General features: G+C 42.0%; 1 pseudogene across 1 annotated transcript; it reads left to right on the top strand.

The window, feature by feature from the left end:
- Positions 1-7: 7 nt before the first annotated feature.
- On the top strand, positions 8-6,840 carry LOC308421719 (small ribosomal subunit protein uS14-like; annotated as a pseudogene). The gene is made up of 2 exons: positions 8-77; positions 6,666-6,840. The product of its transcript is annotated as a small ribosomal subunit protein uS14-like (transcript).
- The last annotated feature ends 8,816 nt before the right edge of the window (positions 6,841-15,656 follow it).

Genomic DNA, 15,656 nt, shown 5'->3' with positions numbered 1-15,656 from the left:
AGTGACCATGGGCGGGACCCCGATGCGTCGTGGGTGGGGCCTCGAAGAAGGCCCGCCCACAGAGGACCTAGTGGAAGGTGAAAAGACTTCCAGACAGAAAGATCTTGTATGACATACGCTCTAATATTTTTAAAATTCTGTAGGGGCTAGAGAGATGCCTGTGCAGTTAGGACCTAGGTTTAATTTCCAGCACCCACATGGCAGTTCACAACCCTTTGTGACTCCAGTCCAAAGGGATCCTATGCCCTCTTCTGGCCTCTACTGACACCAGGCATGGTGTCACATCGTTCACAGACAGGTTTGCGCTCACACACATTAAATAAAATTTACAAACATATTTTTAAAGAATTAAGAGTAAAAGTAATAAAAAATATGCTGTAGACTCAAGAGGAGCTGATGAACATTTGACATGATTACATGACATTCTCATCCACTAATGTATTGGGCTACGTTCACAGATATCTTGGGACATGTGTAGTCCTATATGGCTAAGACCCTAGACATGCATGATCAAAACTGTATTTAAAAATTCAAAACACTTTGCGTTTTCATTCAAATATTCTTTTGTTTTGGTTTTGAGATAGCTAGCCTCAAACTCATTGTGATGAGAACAATGAACTAGAATTTATGATCCTCTTGCCTTCTTCTTCTGAGTATCCTGATTGCAGGCATGTAGCAGCAGGCTTGGAGTATGTGGTGTGGTGGTGAAGACAGAAGCTAGAACTGCACATGCTAGTCGAATTCTCTACCATCTGAACCACATCCTAAGCTCTTGTTCAGACTTTACTAACCCGTAGACACCGACCAAGGTCCTTAAATCCACTGTCTCCTGCCTAACCCCAGGAAAACAAAATCTATACAGTTAAAGTTATTTTTTAAAAAAATTAGCCAGGCATGGAAGTGCATGTCTTTAATCCTAGCATTCAGGAGACAAAGGCAGGCAGATATATTCTGAGACGAACATGCTATTTGACAAATGCTTCACTTTTTAAACCTCTGAAGAGCAGGAGTGCTAACCAGCAGTTGGGATTCTGTTGGGAACTGCAGAGATGGCTTAGCAGTTAAAAGTATGACTGATCTTGCAGAGGACCTCAATTCAGTTCCCAACATCAACTCAGCTGCATACAACCCCCCATACCTCTAGTTCTAGGGGATCCAGCATCCTCTTCTGCCTTCTGCCTCTGCTTCCTCTAGAGCGCTGAAATTAAAAGCATGTGCCACTATGTCTGGCCTTTAATATTTTTTTAATTTATTTACTTAATTTATTTGAGTACACTGTCACATTCTTTAGACACACCAGAAGAGGGCATCTGATGGTTGTGAGCCATCATGTGGTTGCTGGGAATTGAACTCAGGACCTCTAGAAGAACAGTCAGTGCTCTTAACCACTGAGCCATCTTCCCAGCCGCCAATAATAAATCTTAAAAAGAAAAAAATAATTCTTTCTCAGGCCAGAGAGATTATTTAGCAAGTAATGGCACTTGGTACCAAAACTGAAAACACAACTTCTGTCTTAGACACCAACATAGTAGAAGAAAAAACCAACTCCTGCAAATTTGTCCTCTGACCTCCACAGTTCTGCCAGACCGACTCAATAAATAAATAAATGAATGTAGTTTTTAAAATATGACCTCCACATATATGATAGGCAGTGTATTTGAGCACACACACACAAACACACACACACACACACACACACACACACACGCACCAGTCAATAAGAAAGTATGAAGACACCAACCATTGAGCACACATGGAGAGACCCATGGCTCCAGTTGCATATGTAGCTGAAGATAGCAGTGTCTGGCATCAATGTAAGAAGAGGCTTTTGTTCCAGGGAAGGCACGTTTTGTTTTCCCAATGTAGGGGAATGCCAAGGCAATGGGGTGGAGGGAGGGGAGTGCACCTTTGAGAAGGCAAATGGAGGGGGAGGGGAGATGGGAGCAGGGTGGGATAAAGGGATAACATCTCAAATGTAAATACAGAGTATCTAATAAAAAAAATTACCAAAAAAAAAAAAAAGAAGAAGAAGAAGAAGAAGAAGAAGAAGAAGAAGAAGAAGGTGGCCTAAAATTTAAAAAAAAAGAAAGTATGAAGGATTCGGTCATACAAAATGAAATATTGTATATGAGCCTGTTCATGTGTTGCTATAGATCAAACCCAGAGCCTCATTCATGCTTGACAAATATTGTGCTAGCTGGGCTGCTTCTCCAACACCCTAAAGTCCAATGTTCTCTTTGGCTGTATATAAAACACAAGAGAAAGACCAAGATCATCAATTTTGATGGCAGAAGCAAAGTAACAATAAATTTTCATAATTGAAAAAAGGATTTAAGGGATGTAGCTAGATGCTTGCCCAGCATGCATGAAGGCCTGGGCTAAGCCATAACATTACTCATCACTGGATGTGGGAGTGCATGCCTGTGGTTCTAGCCCTGTCTGGCCAGCCAGTCTACGCAAATCAATGAGTTGCACAAAATAATAGAAGGAAGAGGAAAGTGATGGGTAGGGACATAGGGAAATCTGCACACAAAAGAATTGTTTTTCCTCTTACTTGGTCTTTGCCTGCATCACATGTGTACAGTGCCCATAGAGCCCAGAATCCAGAAGAAGGCAACAGGTCTTCCAGGATGTGAGCTGCCAGAAACGAACCTGGGTCCTCTGTAAAAGGAGTTAGTACTCTTAGCCACAGAGCCATCTTTTCTGCCCCTGCAAGAATCCCTTTTTCATATTTTAAGATTCTTAAAGTGAAGTAAGTGTGTGTGGGTCTCAAGATCAGATAGAACTGATTTTAGCTGGTTACTAACTGTATCATTTTGTGCAAATCACTTAACTTCCTTAAGACTGTTCTTATTACCAAAAAGGGACCTGTAATTACCATGTAGGGTTGTATTAAAGATTGAGTTCGAGTAAAAGCAACCCAATGTCCAGCCAGAGATGGGTTTAGTAGTAGTCTTTATAAGGAATATCCCATGATAACTAAGAAATGCTCCTTACATACAGGGCATTACTCTTTTCTCTCCTTAATGAGAATTAAAGATGGTTCAGTAACTAAGATCAGAAACTAAAACAATCTCAAAGACTGTAGTCCCTGAAATTAAATTTTAGACAATATATGGAGCTACTGGAGAGGTTGCTAAGGTAAGATTTCTTCCAAGATATTTTTGGCTTCTTGTCATCTCCCTAGAGAAGTTTTTAAAATAAGTTATTTGTTACAGCCTAGGTGTAAAGCCAGGATGCTAATGATGCAGAAGCCCGGGGGTGGGGGAGACACACTTTTATTAGATCCTCACCCTCCACTGGCTGAAAAAGCAGGAGAGATTCTGTTTCTGCAGGATGAAGAGCCGTTTCAGTCAACATCCTAAGGCAACAGCTTTTCCGTACAAACTGGTTTCCTCACTAGTATAATTCAGTTAGTTCAAGGTGTTACCAATAATGGCCACGGGGAGCTATTTTGACACACAGGCAATTTAGGAGATTAGAAGCTTCGGAAAAATCACCCTCTGCTGGGATCTCAGGGGACCATTGGGGGCATAAGAGTTTAATTAGGTCATAAAGAAAAAGCAAACATCATTTGTGTGGGACTCAACTATTCTCATCCATCTGTCTTGATGGCGCTGGGCAGAGGAAATAAAAATTCTCCATGACGCTGTTCCAGAGCCTATAACAGAGATGCTACAATGGGAAGAGGAAGACTATCGGAACAAGAATCTTCAAAGAGGGATTCTCTAAAAGTTAAAACTGCTGGAGAAGTGTTTGTTTTCACCTTCATGCAGGCATCTACTGTCAGTTGATCCTGTGGAGGGTTTCAAGAATAATCCCCTCCCGCTGTGTTCTCAGTCTGAGGATGAAGATAAGAGACAAGAAATAATATGGTTTAGAAAGGACTGTGTGGTGTTTGTTCAATTCCTTAAAGATCTTTTTAAAATCAGTGCTAGAAAAATAGTCAAGTGATTTTCAGAACACACATAAAGTATCTTACATCCTAAAAATGAAGCCCACTTTTTTGTTGTTTGTTTTATGCATGTGTGTTCAAGGGTGTGTGTGATTGTATAGAAGGGGGAGCGGCTGGAGAGATGGCATCATGGTTAAGAGCTCTGACTGCTCTTCCAAAGGTTCTGAGTTAAAATCCCAGCAACCACATGGTGGCTCACAACCATCTGTAATGAGATCTGATGCCCTCTTCTGGTGTGTCTGAAGACAGCTACAGTGTACTCATACATAATAAATAAATAAATCTTTAAAAAGGGGGAGGGTGTATGGGCATGTATAATTCTTAGGACAACCTCAGTGTTGGGGTCCAGGAGTTGATTCAAAAAACCACACAAACACCAATCTCAGTTAAACAGAGATGGTTTATTGAATGCACAACCCAAGACTGATTGACCATGGCAACAGCTCGAAGTTGTGCACTGGGTGTTTCTCAGAGCCCATTTATAAAGGCTAAAACCACAAAAATCACAATGAGTTCATACAGGTACTGGAAGCACTGCTTTGGTGCTCGGCTCTGACTCAAGCCATTTTAGACATAACAGTTCATATTGATCTTTAATTCGATGGGTCTTACATGAAGCTTATGGTTGGGGAATTTAAGATTAAGAAACCTCATAACATATAGAACATAGCAGGATATATGGCCAACATGCTCTTGCTCTGAGTCAAGTTATTTTTTCTGCATCAATGACTGGCAGCCATATTACAGCAACAATCTGAAATAACTGACAAGCTTAGAACAAAATGGCTCCAGCTATGCTACGAGGGGGGGTTGGGGCTTCAACTCTCAAGTGTTATTTCTCAGAAATGCTGTCCACTTTTTTCTTGAGACTGGATCTCTCATTGATTGGCCTGGAGCTAACCAATAGCTTAGATTGGCATGGGTGGGTGACATTTCCACCAGAAGATGTGGGTTAATAAATTAAAATCTCGGTGCCAAGCATAGGGTAGCTCCCTATGTGTTATTGGTCAGGAAGACCTCAGTCTCCCCACAAAACAACACAAGCTACTACAATTGCTCTTTGTGGCCAATCATAGCTAGATAGTAAGACACTGTCACAACAGAGTTGGTTGCAGGACATAGAGAAATTGAACTGGAGCTGACCGGAACACTTCCTCCTCCATATCTAGTTTTCAATAGTGCCAAAAAGGGTTTTACCCATAACTAGATCTTGCATGCCACGGCACTGACATGCTGGTCAGATGGGCCCATGGGTTAAATAGTGGCATGAAGTTTTGGGGGGGATAACCTACCGCTTTCTAATTGGATCGAAAACCTGCTTCAAAAGAGGGAACTTGTACCTGGTACTGTAAATCTAGGTGTGATTGGCTGGCCAGACAGACAGGATCCCCCTAGCTCTGCCTCTCCAGCACTGAGATTTCAAGTGTGCTATATCATGCCCAACTTTTTACATGGCTTCTGAACTCAAGTCTTACTTCTTATAAGGCAAGCGTTATACTAACTGACCGGTGCCCCCAGCTAACAGACTGGGGTTTGTTTGGTTTGGTTTTTGTTTTCAGACAGGGTCCTGTTCTATAGCACAGGTTTGCTTGGAACTTGTGACATAGTCCAGGATAGCTTTATAATCATGAATTGGGCTATGAATATGATGCACTACACCCAGCTTAAACCCATGGTTTATTAAACTAAAACCAAGATTCCCTAGAAAGGAAGCTCCAAAGCGAGTGTGAGGCAAGGTAATTCTGCACTCAGACGTTCACCAGTCTTTCAGCTGTCTCTTCATCCAATAAACATTTGTTTAAAAACAGTTACTCCTGGGGATATAGCCACTTGGTGGAGTGCTTGCCTTCTGTGTACGTGGGTCCCATCTCCAGTACTGCACAGACAGGCCATTGGGGTGCACGCCTGTAATCGCAACGTTGGAACAAGAAAGCAGGAGGACCAGAAGTTCTAAAGTCATCCTCTGTTTGCCACCCCATAGGAAGAACAACAATATCAACCAACCAGACCCCCCCCCAGGACTCCAGCTCCTTATGTAGCAGAGGATGGCCTTATCTGGCTTCAGTGGGAGGGAAGGCCCTTGGTTCTGTGAAGACTGGATGCCCTAGCATAGGGGCATGGCAGGGCATGGAAGCAGGGTGCGTGGGTAGGTGGAGGAGCTCCCTGATAGAAGCAAGGGGAAGGGGAGATAAGATAGAGGGGAAACTCGGAAGGGGGGGATAACATTTGAAATGTAAATAATAAAATAGCCAATAAAAAAAGAAAGAAAGTCACCCTTCATTCTATGAGTTTTAGGCCAGCCTCGGTTACATAGGATCCTGTTTCAAATCAAATCAAAATTAAAACGACAAATGTGTGTTCCTCACAGCTATTTAAAAAAAAAAAAAGACACCTAAATTTTAAAGGCACATGTCTTTCAAATTTTTATTTTATTTTAATTTATCTATATACATGTGTGTATTTTGTATGTACATGTGGATATTTATGTGCATATGTGTGCAGCTGCCTTCAGAGGCCAGAAGAGGATGTCAGATCCTTGGGTGTGGAATACAGGCAATTGTGAATCAACAGACATGGATGCTGGGAACTGAACTCTGGTCTTCGGCAAGAGTAGCAAGTGCTCTTAACCTCTGAGCCATCTTTTCAACCCAAGGTACAAATCTTCAGTTAAAACATACATGCACCCTTTTTCCTCGCTGCGTGTCTGAAGGCAAGACGGGTCACCAGCAGTTCTACTGGAGTCACCCACGGAAGTTCGGCCAGGGCTCTCGCTCTTGCCGCGTCTGCTCTAACCGCCACGGCCTGATCCGTAAATATGGGCTGAACATGCGCAGTCAGTACTTCGGCAGTATTCGAAGGACATAGGCTTCATCAAGTTGGACTAAGCCACCTTGAAAGGATTATTCAACTGCCTACCCTGTAAAACGGGATCATGCTAGTCTTTGTGCACAAAGAATAAAAAAAAATGAAGACTTAAAAAAAAATACAGGCACACCCACATATATACATGCACACACACGCGCGCACACACACACACACTCGCACACACACGAGCTCCTTCTTGGTCTTAAACACATAAATAACAAATCTGCTTTTCCTCCCATCTATACTGCAAGAGCAAAGAGGTCATGCTTAACACACCAACAATGCAGCTCACACCAACAGTAGAGCTGCCTCAGCAGAAAAGCTTCTTAAAATGGAAAAACCCACTGGTCCTTTTTCTGCTAAGTAGATTGGGGTTGCCCAAGCATTCCAAAGCTATTCCCAGGCTCCCTAACTACTAACACTGGGTTCAAAATTATAATTACCCTCCTTTGAAACCAGTCCTTACAGCATCTCATTAGGCATTAATATTTCCTGTGATGATTTCTCCTCTCTACATAGCCAAAATGTAACAGAAACATAGCTTGAACTAAGAACCTGGATTCTCCTTCAGCAAAACAAGGGATGGTGCGTGAAATATTGCCACTTTAAAGTTCTTGGGCATATAATCAGTTCTAGAAACATCCACCAAAAATATCCTCTATATAAAACACAATAGAGAAAATAAAAGCAATTAAAGCGCATCCCTTGTCCTCCGGAAAGTAAAATGACTAATGTACAGGACTCACATTGTTGCTCTGTGGTAGAACTCTCGCCCTGCATTTACAAGTACTGGGTTTGATCCTCAGTGCAAAACTAGAGAGGAAGAAATGAAGAAGGATTGAGGGGGGAAAGGAGGGAGGGAGGGAAAAAGGAACGGAGGGAAGGAAGAAATGGAAGAAACAAAGAAGGAAGAAGAGAAGAGAGGGGGAAGGGAGGAGGAAGAGGAGGGGAAGGGGAGGGGAAGAGGAGGGGAAGAGGAGGGCAGGGGGAGCAGAACTCTAAACTAAAGATGGCTATATCACCATAACAGGAAAGCAAAACACAAGGATAGAGTGTAGTAGAGGGACGTGTTGGAGAGGTTCACTGGGCTTCTTAGAGTTTCTATTGTTGTGAAAAAAACACCATGACCAAAGGCTACTTAAGGAAGAAAGAGTTTATTTCATCCTACAATTAGCAGGTCATACACACCATCACTGAGAAAAGTCAGGGCAGGAATCAAGGCAGGAGCTGATGCAGAGGCCATGGAAAACTGATGCTTATACATTTGCTCCTCATGGCTAGCTCAGCCTGCTTTCTTACAGCACTCAGCCTACGGTGAGCTGCATTCTTTCACATCAACTATCAATCAAGAAAATGCACCACAGGCCTCCCCATAAGCCAACCTGGCAGGGGCATTTTCTCAACTGAGGTTCCCTCTCCCAATATAACTCCAGCAGAGTCAGTTTCATACTAACTAGCTATCGCACAAGGCTAAGACACCCAGTGAGGGCAAGCTTTCAAACATTTTGGCCACCAGGGGGAAGTCTTGAGCACTCTCTGGCATCTTGTTCCCTCCCCAACTCCAACCCCATGTGTGTGAGTGTGTGTGCACAAAAGATCATATTATCACAATCAGATCTTACCTACATCAAGTTCTACTAATCAGACCAGTGAGAAGATTTAGCAGTTAAAAGTTTGCCCCAAAGCCTAACAACTCGGGCTCTTCTCCAGATCCCAGAACAACCTATATGGTAGAAGATAACTACCTTCTGCAAGGTGTCCTCTTACACACACACACACACACACACACACACACACACACGAAATCAATCAATCAATGCAAAAAACAAACAACAGAAAGCAAATTAGGTCCAGTCACTCCCTTGAGTGATGTGGCATGATATGCCATAAGTCTACGTACGGAGTAGAGTTGAACTCCTTCCTACTCCTGTTAGGCCCTGGAAGCCCTGGCCATTGCAGTTCTCGGGTCTGATACCCTTGTCCATCCTCATTTCTGGACTTGAGCATACATGTACTTTCCTGCCTTTGCACTAGCTGCGCTGCCTAGAATGCTCCACGAAACACACTGAAAAGGCAGCTGCTCCCTTTCTTTGAAGTGAGAGATTAGCTGTCTTCTAAAGGCTGGTGACATGGCTCAGCATTTGTCATGCAAACCTGAGAACTTGAGTTTGACCCCTGGACCCCACCATGGAAAAGAGAGAATCAACTTCCAAAAGCTGTCCTCTGACCCTCCTGTCCTTGCTGATTCACTTGTACACACACATACCCACACATGCATCTACATACAACTATAATAAATGAGTTTCAAAAGCCAAATGGGTATAATACAATGCTCTCCCAAAATAGTCCCCTCTTAGGGAGATCTTCCGTGAGTACAGTCTGATAACAGTCACCTAACTCACAACTGACATTCTCCATTGCTGGTTTTATTCATAGCATTTCTAACTATCGAACTCCATGACTACTTATGGCTATATATTATCTGTCTTGTTTATCTGACAGCTCTGCAGTGCTTAAACTGATACTTGGTACTCCCACACAAAGACACTCAAGATACAGTACTGAGGGCTAGTGAATGTAAATGCACTTCCTACCAATCTGAAGACCTAAGTTCAATCCCTGGAACCTACATGGTAGAAGGCAAGAACTGACTCTTGCAAGTTTTGACCTTCACGTGTCCAACGATTGCACACACACACATAGACACACACATACACACACACACACACACAGAGAGAGAGAGAGAGAGAGAGAGAGAGAGAGAGAGAGAGAGAGAGAGAGAGAGAGAGAGATGGAGTAAATGAATGGGAGCCCTGCTTCCTTCCCTTCAGGGACATAGCAAGTTTGAGACCTACCTGAACTACATTAAGTGTCTCAGAGTTGGGGCTTGGCAACTGATCTCACATTCCCTTTCAGGTATACTTTTGGTTGATTTAGTTTTATCACGGAGCTCAATGTATATGTGACTCAACTTGCTATCTCTCACTTAAATCGGACCCATTGTCCTCAAACCCACATCAATCCATCTGGATTAAAGATGTGCACCACCACCACCTGGCTTAATACAACTCCTGAAATGTCACTTTAAAACTGATACCATTGCCTGTCATGATGATAAATTTCTTGCATATTTTGTAGTACAGACCTGTTGATGACCAGTCCTTTGTTTATATAAAAATGCTTCCCAGGCTGAGGATGTGGCTCACTTGGTAGAGTGCTTGGCCAGCATGCATGAATCTTTAGTTTTAAGTTCAAAAGCTCCATACTGGTAAAGAATGAATGTTTCGTAATTGTAATCAAAATACTTGGAAGGTAGAGAGAGTCGGGATGATTCAACATTCAAGACCATTCTAGGCTACATAGCAAAATAGAGGCTAGCCAAGGTTGTGAGAGAGCCTGCCTTGTATTTTCATTTGTAAAGTCTGGCAACCCACTTGCTTACCTTCTGGATCCTCTGCTAAACAGTTGGGAAAATGCTGTCTTTCTTGAATGGTTGTTTGGATAGAAGAGAATGTAAAAGTCACACAACAAGTACAACAAAAGCTATTGATTGCAATTAATCAAAGTAGATGTTAGGGCAGTCAATGACAAAGTAAGAATTGCTAAAAATTATCTGAAACTCTGTACAGCACAGAGCAAACCCTATATAACGATTAGAAAAATTAGTATGATGGGGGTGAGGGGGAGACAGAAACGCCAGAACAGAAATAAAGTGTTTTTAATGAGTATTTATTTTTGTATATGCGTATGTGTACAGGTGCCTGCTGAAGCCAGATGGAAGTTCCCATTTAAGTTGTGAACTACCACCCAGGGAGTTGGGAACCGAACCTGGGTCCTCTGTAAGAATTACCAAGCATTCTTAACAAGCCATTTCTCCAGCTCTGAGTTTCATATCTGTAGAGTTTTTTGGTACCTCATGTTATTGAAAAAAATATGTTGTCATGTTCTTAAAAAGACTCCACACACCCTCCAGTAGATAATGGGAAAGACAAGCAGCCCCAGATGCCAGCTAGCCTTCTAGTTCAGTTATGTTCCTTATGAGTATGTTCTGTTTTCATGGTCTCTCTTAATGCTGGGCTAGGTGTAGTCTATGAGTCTGACAAAAGTGCATTCAGTTTGCTGAAGCCTTTATGTTCAAATACTACAAGCTTCTCTAGATATGAAATGTAGCACTCAGGAACAGAAGCAGGTAGATTTCTGTGAATTTGAGGCTAGCCTGGTTCTACATCAGAAGTTCCAGCACATCCAGGACTATAAAATGAGACCCTGTCTCAAATAATAATGGAAAAAAAGAAGAGACAGAGGAAGAAGAAAAAGAGGAGGAGGAGGAGAAAGAAGAGGAAGAACAAGAAGAAGAGGAAGAAGAAGAAGAAGAAGAAGAAGAAGAAGAAGAAGAAGAAGAAGAAGAAGAAGAAGAAGAAGAAGAAGAAGAAGAAGAAGAAATGTGTTCTAATGAAAGGAATACCACTAGTCAGGGGCAATCTATTAGATTGGATTCTTATTACCAATGTCATCAGGTTAAGATGCCTAAGACTTGACAAACCCTAACAAGTCAGGCTGGACCACCTGTCTTTAACTGACCATTTAAACAGACAAGAAACAAGGAAAAGCACAGAAAGGAGATGTATTTAATGTTGCCATACTAGGAAGAGTAACAGAGGTCTAACACCCCCACCCAAATCCATCATTGAGATTCTGATGTGAAGTTTAGGTTTTAATAAAGGACAAGGGGTGTGTATAACTAAGCAGTCCTGGCCAAGACGTGAACCAGCCCTGTACTGATCCACCACTGTCTGAGCTGCAGGCTCTCCTGCTAAGTGGTCTGACAAGTTGTATGAAATCACTTCCTGGGAGACAAGTTCCTCCTCTGGCTGGCCCTGGGCTCCAGCCTTTCCCTTTACCAGCATGGGAGTTCTGATTTCTTGGGTCCGGTGCTTAGTAGTCTAAAAGTCAAAGAAAGGGGTACCAGTGTCTTTGGAACGTCTTCATTCCTGCCTGTGTGGTCTATACAATCCCTCTGACCTAACTTGGATTTGCAAAGGGACTTTCAGCACATAGCAGGGACTGCAGAGGCGTGGCTCTTCTGGAGAACATTTCATTAAGTAGAGTGATTGAGGCAGCAGGTCATCCGTGGATGTGCACAGGGGCCCCACTTCTTTAACCGCTCCAACAGCAGCTTGGATGCACGCACAACACTTGTTTTTCTTCTTCCGTAAGACTGTCCTGCTTTTAATTCTCCAAGCTAAACACACCGCGGCTGGTTGCCTGGGTGACAGCCTGTGTAAACTAAGCGAGTCTCCTTGCACTGAGCCAAAGGATTTGCGCACCCAGAACCAGTTTTAAATACTAAAAAAAAAAAAAAAAAAAAAAGTAAAGTGTTTGAACTGAGCAACACTGGAACAGAACCAAACAAAAGGTTCTGAATCTATGTTGCTTTTAAATGGAAACGTAGCTGAAGCGAGCAGGTCGGGAAATCAGAGCCGTGAAGTAGGATGATTTGGGCTGCTACTCGGCTGGGTGCTCCTTCATCTGGGTCCCAACTCCCACAGCAGAACTGACTCTGGGTAAGCCGTTTTCACCCTGTTTTAGAGAATACCGTTATGTTGCAACTTTTGCTTTCCTAAGGAAGAATGTCCCCAGGGAGGAAGGTAGGGTAAACTGATGGAAGAAACTGTGTCCTAAGCTTGAGTAATTATATTCTTAGAGTTGTAATGCGCTAGTTTTTGACTTTTCAAATGATCCCTTCCAAAACGTTGTGGCAGTGCCTCCAGACCATAGGAAAACTAGAGATGACAAGAAAGGTCTATGAATAAGAAATACTCTCTTCTGCTGAGTTCTGTGCAGAGATCATCTTGTACTCTTACACCCAAGTATTTGTGAATTCTGTGTAACCACTCAATATTGTATACCTATATTTTGGGTACATTTTATTAACTTACTATCAAGTTTCAGTTGCTTGAAACTTTTCTGATATAAGTGTAGACTGTAACAAACAGTTTCATTGGTAAGATGCCTAGGCTCTCATAAGCCACCTAACAGAAGTCACTGGGTCACAAAACAAGAAAGGCATGAAATCAGAAGGGGACCAGTGGAGACCTGCTGGGAAGAGGGAGGGATCAGCGGTCATGGGAGGGAGACAAGGGTGATGGGGGTGAGAATGATCAAAGGAAATGATATACATGTATGACTATGACATCATGTGTCATGTCTGATTACTTATAAAACTTTTGACCCCCCAAGTAGATCATACAATTAAGAACAAAGATGACTGTTATCCAACAGGAGATAAACCTTCTGCTTTAACCACGTAGAATGACACCCTATTGTTTAAAAATGATTGCTCAAAAAAAAATTCTTAATGGGAAGTTGAGAAGTTTCCCCATGCGACACTTAAAACTGAAATGTTCAGACTGGAAGGCAGAGGAGGAAAGAGTGCTCAGCTGTCAGAGGCAGTGAAAGGCCCATATCACTTGGGTGACTGATGTGTGGAGCCTACACTGTGTCCTTGATTCTCTATTGTCTTTCTCTAGGCATCCTCAAGTGTGACATAGATCACCAAATAATGATCGCATTGCCAGTCTTCTGGTGTCTGGATAATTTTGGGATTGCAATTAGGCTAAATTCATATTTTTAATTTATTTTTATATTAGTGAATAGATACTACTTGTGAGATGCTCTCTTAAAGGTTATACAAGATCCAGGTGTGGTACACAATGCTGTATCAGCACCCAAGAGTCTGAGGCAGGAGGATGGGGAGTTTGAAGCCAGCCTGGGACCTAGGCCAGAATGAACTGCAAAGCCAAGCTCTGCCTGAGAAACAAACACGGACACAAAGGTTAAATGAACAAGTTACATGTAAACATTCATTGCTAGGTAACAACCTTGAAGAAAAAAACCCATTGGATATTTGAGGTTTTATTTCTCCTTTACAGATAATCTAAGGACATAAATACATGGATTTTGCCTGGTTGTTATTTGAATACATGGTTCTTGATCAAGGAACAATTTGTAATTACCCTCTGTTGTTTATGAAAGCATTTCTTGGCCTTGAAGTGATATTGCACCTTGAGAAACAAAGTACAAAGATAAATCTAAGCTGTGAAATGATTTGCGAGGAAGCTCATGTGTATTCGGCTTGAATTTTTTCCTGTGTCCCAATTTTGAACATATTGTCTGCTCTTGCCACCTTTAGTGAAGTTCCAAGCGTGACACATATTAAATGCGTATGATTAGTGTAATGAGTAAGGGACCACGGTCAAGCAAATGCCTTCATATACGTTTTCCAAGAAAACAGGCGGCACTGTTGGTAGTGTTGCTCGCTGAGGTCACTCTGGAGACCGTCTAGCATGCTTTGGTGAAACTGAATATCTCTGACACATTGGTGCGGGTACACTTTTGGGATGTGCATAACAAGGCTCAGGTAGGGATATTATCACAGTCTTGTTTGCAGAGTGGAACACTGGAGGCAACTTGGATCACTGAGAGAAAAACTAATATAATACATTAGATATGTAACAAACTAATATAATACATTAGATATGTAACAAACTAATATAATACATTAGATATGTAACAAGTAGCTGGAGGTTACACATAAGTACATGGATATAACCAAGTGTTAAAAGTAAGTAGCAATTTATATACAATGTGGTTTCTGTATATTTATTTATTTATTGAGTTTTTTTTGAGACAGGATCTCTCTATGTAGCCTTGCCTGTCCTGAAGCCTGTTCTGTAGACCAGGCTGGCCTCAGACTCAGAGATCTTCTTGCTTCTGCCTACCAAGTGTTGGGATTAAAGACATGTGCCTTTCATTTTTATTTTTAAAGATTTATTTATGGGGGCAAGAGAGATAGGTCCGTGGTAAGAGCACTGGCTGCTCTTCTAAAACACAAAGGATCAATTTCCAGCACCCACATGGCAACTCATAACCGTCTGTAATTCTAAGTCCAGAGATCTAATACCCTTCACACAGACATACATACAGACAAAACACCAATGCACATAAAATAAAATTTTTTAAAGATTTATTTACGTATTTTATATACATGTATGTCTGCACATCAGAAAAAGGCATGCATTTCTGGCATTATGATTATAGACAGTTGTGAGTCTTCATGTGGATGTTGAATATTTATTTAACTCAAGATCTCTGATACAATAGCCAGTGTGTTTCAATCACTGAGCCATCTCTCTAGCCCCAGTATTCTTATTTTTTATTAGTGCGTTGTACATGTACATGTGTGTCTGGGTAAAAGTAATTTGTGTTCACCAGATGTAATTGTCATCTCAGAGGCTTAGTCCTGAATCAGCTCACCCTTTCTAGCTTTCTTGACCCTGGCTGGCTGGTTCAACTCAGCTGTTCTGGCTCAAACTCCTTTACAAGCTGACTGATTCAAACTGGCTGCTCTAGACTTCTGACTGAATTGCTCTGCTTGGTCTTTTACTCTGGCAATCTGTTCTAATCTTTTGGCTCCTTCTTAATCTTTGGCTGATTCTGTCTTTATCTGCAACCTGTCTCTGCACTGCTCTATTAAGTCACCTCTCTTTCCTGTGCTGTTCTTGTGCAAGTTGGATGTATCCTATCTCTGATTCATTCTGTCACTTTGTCTGCCTCTCAATTAGATGTCATCTTCAAATATGGCTGCTTCCTTCTACAAACTAACCTTACCTTCATTGTTAGGTTTATACAATGATGTATACTAAGGGTGTGTCTGGATTACAACCAGACCATAATGTAATCCAGAGAGTGTCTGCATTCCAGCCAGATCACACAGACCTAGAAGATCTTCAGATGCGATCCCTTGTCAGAGCAGCCATGCTGCTGAATTAAAATT

The sequence above is a fragment of the Micromys minutus genome (genome assembly GCF_963924665.1).
Source record: "Micromys minutus genome assembly, chromosome: 6".
NCBI lineage: Eukaryota > Metazoa > Chordata > Mammalia > Rodentia > Muridae > Micromys > Micromys minutus.
The sequence above is the reverse complement of the archived record's forward strand: the minus strand, read 5'-3'. Positions and strand labels throughout refer to the sequence as shown.